Here is a 7,642-nt window from a genome sequence, read left to right on the forward strand (position 1 = left end):
TCTCCAATTCCTTCCATTTATTTGCAAATGCCATAATATTCTTCTTTTTTATGGCTGAATAATATTCCATTGTGTATAAATACCAGAGTTTCTTTATCCATTCATCTGTTGAAGGCATCTAGGCTGGTTCCACAATCTAGCTATGACACAAGATAATTTTAAAATCTCTTACAAGATCTCTTTTCTCCACAGGTATTCATGCAGTAGTCACATGCAAGTCTGGACACTGGTCAAGAAAATAAAAAGACAAAGAAGTGGAAGAGTCAATTGATTGCCATGGAAGAATAGGGACAAAATGTGGTTTCCTTGGACCCTTCCCTCAAACAAAGCAGAAGCCTTAACTGCTTGGAGATTGTGTGAAACAAAACCCATTCACTTCTTGGGGAGGGATTGAAAACCTTTTATTTCCATTCCCAGGAACTAGGCAAAAATCCACTGCTTTAGACTTAAGGATAGAAATGAAGTCATTCTGTCCTGGGAGAAAGGCAGGAAAATATCTTGAGCTCAGAACACTGCCCAAATACAAAATAAATGTCTACTATCATGCGAAGGGTCAGGAAATCCTCTCCCACCCCATATCCAATGCAGATACAAAACATCATGTACTACAATGGGAAGACAAGCAGAAATTATGAGAAAGCCCCATCCTGAGGCCTAGGAATTCAAGTCCTGCCTAAGTCTTATGTGGGACCAGGAGAAAGGAAACCTTTACTAAGGCTATCATAAGGATTGTACCAAGTAACCAGTGACTAAAGTATACTACTGGGAGAGGAACAAGGCAATGGAGAGGAGACTCCTTCCACAGCTTAAATATGCAGGAACTAATGAATGTTGAGAATGGGGCAGGAACCGTGAGAAAAATCTTCTGGAGTCATAGACCCACACTAAGTGCAGGTTGTGACAGCCCACTGATGTAGTAATTTGATGTAGCAACAAAAACTCAAATCCAGAAATTACTACAGTCTACATGGTCTCAAAATCCCACAGAAATAACCTGACAAAAATAGAAGAAGTGGGCCCATTTGTGGGTGCAAATAATATTCATTTCAATCTCTACTATTGTATATCTTTTGTCCAACATTCAATTAAAAATTATGATGCATAGAAAAAAAAGAAAAAAAGCAGCCTATCATTAAGAGATAAAGAAAACTATAATACCATAAAGTTGACTTTCAATAACTTTTAATTGAGTGTTAGCAGAAGGAATGGTGGAGTAAGAATCTCCAAAAATCATCTTTTTTTCATAGGAGTAATGAGATCAAAGGCAAAAATGACCATGATTAACATTTTATATGTATGAGCAGGAACCAATTTTTTTTCAGCAATCCAGAGTGAATTTATTCAGAAAAAGAAAAGACTGAATCTTAGCAATAACAGTGAGCTTTGCAAGATTTTAACTTACTCTACTCTATTTCCTATTCCTACATCCATGGTAGACTTGAAACTCTACTACCTGCTATAATAGTAAAACTAGCAACTTTGAGCCATTGGAAGGACCATTATAGAGTTAGAATTCCTGAAACTCCAAGAGAACTATCATGATATGACCAATTGGATGTGCTCTTGAAAATACAACTCCCGTAAGTCTTGTTTTGTTTGAGTAGACTAGGAGTAAAGTGTAAAGTACCTATTCCATGGGGCACTTTGGTGAAAACAGTCAGCCACATTTTTTTTATCAAGGTACCAGAATTAGTGAATAGCTATTGGGACAAACAATAGGTACCCCTCAAAAAATGCAAAAGGAAAATGTGGGGAATGAGAAGTCCATGTTGGAGTTTTGAAAATTTCCAATATTTTCCTGGAAAATTAGATGACACAAATAGGTTCCTGTGCATCATCAGAGCTGTGAACATACCCAAGAAAAATTTGAAAAGTCTTCACTTTATCACCTCTGGCTCACTTTAAGTTTCTACATAAACAAATAAGTTAGAGTTTAAATAGAGTTGTGAACTTCCTCATTGACTATTGAGGACACAGACACACACAGACATACAACTCCTTAGAAATGACAGGGAGACTTATTGGTTCTAGGATGTTGCTGTGGGTTTGTCATATAAAGTCTTTATTAACATTGAGTTATGACCTCTCTATACTTAATTTGTTCAGGGATTTTGTGAAGTGATGTTGAATTCTATCAGAAATTTTTCTGCATCTACGGAGATGATCTTTTTTGTACTTCATTAGTACATTATAGTTATACATGATACTGGGTTCATTTTGGCATAATCATAAAAGCATGGAATATAATTTTCTCTCATTTTGTCCCCAGTACCTCCCCCTTTCTTCCCCCCACCTTTCCCTGAATTACCTTCTTCTACTCTACTGGTATTCCTTCTATTATTTTTTATTAGCACTTTATACATACACATAAAGGTGAAATTCACTGTGGTCCATTGATATATGTACATAGAATAATTTGGTCAATTTCATTCCACCATTTCTCTTTTTTCCCATTCCTCCTCTCTCTGCATCAATCCCTTTCTTCTACTCCACTACTCTCCCTTCTCCTTTCTAGGGATCTCCCTCCTTTTCTCTTATTTTGATCTTGCTTCCACAGATGAGACAAAACATTTGACCCTTGACTTTTCTGAGTCTGGCTTATTTCATTTCGCATGATATTCTGCTTTTCTATCTATTTACTATCAAATGTCATAATTTTATTCTTTTTTGTCATATCTCCCATATTTGTTTATTTTTTATTGTTTGTTCTATTTAGTTACACATGAGAACAGAATGCATTCTGATTCACTGTTCACAAATGTAGTATTTTTCATTTCTCTGGTTGTACACAATGTAGAGTCACACCATTTGTACAAATGTACATGTACATAGGGTAATGATGTTTGTCTCATTCCACCATCTTTCCTATTCACTGTGTCCTCTGCTCCCCTCCTTAACCTCTACACACTCCAAAGTTTCTCAGTTCTTCCCTTGCACCCCCTGCACTCCCCATTATGTATCAACATCGACTTACCAGAGAAAACATTTGGTTTTGGTATTTTTGGATTGTCTTATCTCACTTAGCGTGATATTCTCCAACCCTGTCCATTTACCTGCAAATGCCATACTTTTAGTCTTCTTTATGGCTGAGTAATATTCCATTGTGTATATACACCATAGTTTATTTATCCATTCATCAGTTGAAGGGCATTTGGTTGGTTCCACAACCTAGCTATTGTGAATTGAGCTGCTATAAACATTGATGTGACTGTGTCACTGTAATATGCTGATTTTAAGTCCTTTGGGTATAAACTGAGGAGTGGGAGAGCTGGGTCAAAAGGTGGGTCCATTCCAAGTTTTCTGAGGATTCTCCACACTGCTTTCCAGAGTGGCTGCACCAATTTGCAATCCCACCAGCAATGTATGAGTGTACCTTTTTCTCCACATCCTTGCCAACACTTATTATTGCTTGTATTCTTGATAATAGTCATTCAATTTGAAAGATGAAATCTTAGAGTAGTTTTGATTTGCATTTCTCTTATTACAAGAGATGTTGAACATTTTTTTCATATATTTGTTGATAGATTATATATCTCATTCTGTGAAGTGTCTGTTCAGTTTCTTATCCCATTTATTGATTGGGTTATTTTTATTTTTGGTGTGAAGCTTTTTGAGTTTTTTTTTTTATAAATTCTGTAGATTAGTGCTGTATCCGAAATGCATGTGGTAAAGATTTTTCTCCTACTCTGTAGGGCTCTTCACATTATTGATTGCTGAGGAAAAGCTTTTAAGTTTGAATCCTCCCATTTATTGATGTTTTTATTTCTTGTTCTTGGGACTCCTCTTAAGGAAGTATGATCCTAAGCCAACGTGATGAAAATGTGGGCCTATTTTTCATCTGTTTGGGCCAGAGTCTCTGGTATAACTCCTAGCCAATATACCAAAGCCAAATGTTTTCCTCTGGTAAGTCGATGCTGATACATAATGGGGAGTGCAGGGGGGTGCAAGGGAAGAACTGAGAAACTTTGGAGTGTGTAGAGGTTAAGGAGGGGAGCAGAGGACGCAGTGAATAGGAAAGATGGTGGAATGAGACAAACATCATTACCCTATGTACCCTAGGCCCTTGATCCATTTTCAGTTGAGTTTTGTGCAGGGTGAGTGCATATTTTGGTGCATATGAATTTCCAGTATTCCCAGCACCATTTGATCAGAGGCTATCTTTTTTTTGGCACCTTGTCTAGTACGACACAACTGTATTTATGTAGGTGTGTGTCTGTGTCCTCTATTCTGTATCATTGGTCTACCTGTCTGTATTGGTGCCAATACCACACACCATTTTTGTTACTATTGCTCTGTAGTATAGTTTAAGGTCTGGTAGTGTGATATCTCCTGCTTCACTCTTCTTGGTAAGAATTTCTTTGCTATTCTGGGTGTCTTATTTTTCCCTAATGAATTTCATGATTGCTTTCTCTATTTCTAGAGGTACATCATTGGAATTTTAATTGGAATTGCATTGAATTTGCATAGCACTTTTGATAGTATGGTCATTTTGTCAATATTGAGTCTGCCTATCCAAGAACATGGGTGATCTTTCCACCTTCTAAGGTTTTCTTTGATTTCTTTCTTTAGAGTTCTGTAGTATTCATTGCAGAGTTCTTTCACTTCTTTTCTAACATTGATTTCCATATTTTTTGAGGCTATTGTGAATGGGGTAGTTTTCCTAATTTCTCTTTCAGAGGATTCGTCACTTATGATTAAAAATGCCTTAGATTTATGAGTGTTTATTTTATATCCTGCTACTTGCTGAACTCGTTTATTAGTTATAGAAATTTTCTGGTGAAATTTTTTGGATCCTCTAAATATAGAATCGTGTCGTCAGCAAATAGTGATAGTTTGAGTTCTTCTTTTCCTATTCATATCCCTTTAAATTTTGGTCTATCTAATTGCTCTAGCTAGAGTTTCAAGGACCACGTTGAATAGAAATGGTAAAAAGAGGGCACCCTGTCTTGTTCCAGTTATTAGAGGGAATGCTTTCAGTTTTTCTACATCTAGAATGATGTTTGGCCTTGGGCTTAGCATAGATACCGTTTAAAATGCTGAGGTATGTTCCTCCCACTATCCCTATTTTTTCTAGTGTTTTGAGCATGAAGGGATGCTGTATTTTATAGAATGCTTTTTTGCATCTATTGAAATGATCATGTGATTCTTAATTTTAAGCCTATTCATGTGATGAATTGCATTTATTGATTTTCAGATGTTGAACCAACCTTTCATCCCTGGGATGAACCCCACTTGATCATGGTGCAGTATTTTTTAAATATATTTTTGAATGTGATTTGTCACAATTTTTTAGAGTTTTTGCATTCATGATCATCAGGGATATTGGTCTAAAGTTTTCTTTCCTTGATGTGCCTTTGGTTTTGGTATCAGTGTGATATTAGCTTCTTAGAATGAGTTTGGAAGGTTCCCTCCTTTTCTATTTCATGGAATAGTTTGAGGAGTATTGGTATTAGTTCTTCTTTGAAGGTCTTGTGGAAATTGGCTGAGAATCCATCTGGTCCGGGTTTTTCTTGGTTGGTGTTCTTTTGATGGCATCTTCTATTTCATTGCTTGAAATTGATCTGTTTAAATTCTGTATGTCTTCCTGATTCAGTTTGGGAGGATCATATGTCTCTAGAAATTTGCTGATGTCTTTGAGATTTTCTATTTTGTTGGAGTATAGATTTTCAAAGTAGCTTCTAATTATGTTTTGTATTTCAATAGTGTATGTCATGATATTTCCTTTTTCATCATGGATTTTTTAAAAACATTTTATTATTATTTTATTTCCTTTTTTAGAGAGATACAGTTTCACAAGAAACACTGTTTTTCAAACAATAGAAAATATTTTTAGAAAGAATGTATTGTCATGGAAAAAAAAAAACAAGTCTCTTCAACAAGCCAGGGCCAATTCATAGTGAGGAACCAGTGAAGCAAAAGTTACACATAGGAAGAAAGTTTGGATTTATCATAAATATCTTCTTTTCTCATCTGTAAGGCTCCAAGTGGGCCATCTTAGCTTAACAGTGGCAATAAACTCACAGACATAGCCTCCAGGATCCCACAGTTGCACAGAGCTGGATCACTCTCCAGGATGCTGCATCTGTTTACAGAACTCATGAAGTGCTGCTGCTCCAGTTCTATTATGACTCTGTTGAAGGCATAGTTCTCTGCTCCTTGTCTTTGCTTCAGCTCCTGCTGGGCTGATTTCTGCATAGCCATCTCCACTTTGCTTACAGGTTCTTTATCTTTGAAGTTTTTCTTATGTGAAGGTGGATCCATGGTTTGGCTTCTGAAAAGTTCTTTGGTGTGACCAGGCGTCAGACTTGAACCCCCTTACACCATTGAAGACCCATGCCCACATGGAGGATACCCTTGCCTCTCCCTTTCTGCAGTACTGAGAGTCCATCCCACTGCCTGTGAACTGGACCTGCCAAGCCACTTCATCACTCATTGTAGTAATTTGAGTTTTCTTTCTCCTTCTCTTCTTTAGTGTGACTCCTGAAATTGAGAAGGGTTTGTTTGATGGACATAGATGCTTCATTGTTTAGGGCATAAATATTTACAATTGTTATCCCTTGTTGGTATATGAGTCCCTTAAGCAGTGTGAAAGGTCCTTCTTTATCCCTTCTGAAACCCTTGCTTTTTTACTGAGTTTGTGTGCGTGGTATGTTTTTTTCCCATCCTTTCACCTTTAGTCTGTGGTTGTCTTTTATTTTGAGATGAGTCTCTTGAAGGTATAATATTGTTGGATCTTTCTTTTTTAAATCCAATTTGCCAATCTATGGCTTTTATTAACACTGGTAATAAACTCACAGACATAAAGAGTTTAGGCCATTAACATTCAGGGTTATTACTGAGGTATGATTTGTATTCCCAGACATTTTGGCTTATTGACTTGATAATAAGTTTTGGTTTTTAACTTGATTTGATTTCTCCTTTGATTGGCTTTTCCTTTAGTGTAGTTCCTCCCTTTGCTGACTTTCATTGCTTTTTGTTCACTTCCTCCTCATGGAATATTTTGCTGAGAATGTTCTTTAGTGCAGACTTTCTAGTTGTAAATTATTTTAACTTTTGTTTATCATGGAAGGTTTTTATTTCATCATCCAATCTGAAGGTAAGTTTTGCTGAGTATAAGATTCTTGGTTGGCATTCATTTTCTTTCAGAGCTTGAGATATATTGTTCCAGGCCCTCCTAGCTTTTAGTGTCTGGACTGAGAAATCTGCTGATATCTGTATTGGTTTCCCCCTATATGTAATCTGATATTTTTCTCTCAGAGCCTTTAAAATTCTATATTTATTTTATATGTTGTACATTTTAATTTTAATGTGACTTGGTGTGGATCTGTTTTAATTTTATACATTTGGTGTCCTGTAAGTCTCTTGTATTTAATTTTCCATTTCATTCTTCAAGTTTGGAAAATTTTCTGATATTATTTCATTGAATAGATTGTTCATTCCTTTGGTTTGTTTCTCTGTGCCTTCCTCAATCCCAATAATTCTTAAATTTGGGTTTTTTCATGTGATCCCATAATTCATGGAGTTTCTATTCATGATTTCTTGACATCTTCTCTGTTTCATCAATTTTATTTTCAAGATTTGATATTTTGTCTTCATTGTCTGAGGTTTTGTCTTCCAAGTGATCAAGACTGTTGATGTTGCT

At 36.1% G+C, this 7,642-nt stretch overlaps 1 pseudogene; it reads right to left on the minus strand.

Annotated features, from left to right (window-relative positions):
- Positions 1–6,061: 6,061 nt before the first annotated feature.
- On the minus strand, positions 6,062–6,261 carry LOC124972683 (small vasohibin-binding protein-like; annotated as a pseudogene).
- Between the last annotated feature and the right edge of the window lie 1,381 nt (positions 6,262–7,642).

Source organism: Sciurus carolinensis, chromosome X, assembly GCF_902686445.1.
Source record: "Sciurus carolinensis chromosome X, mSciCar1.2, whole genome shotgun sequence".
Classification (NCBI taxonomy): Eukaryota; Metazoa; Chordata; class Mammalia; order Rodentia; family Sciuridae; genus Sciurus; species Sciurus carolinensis.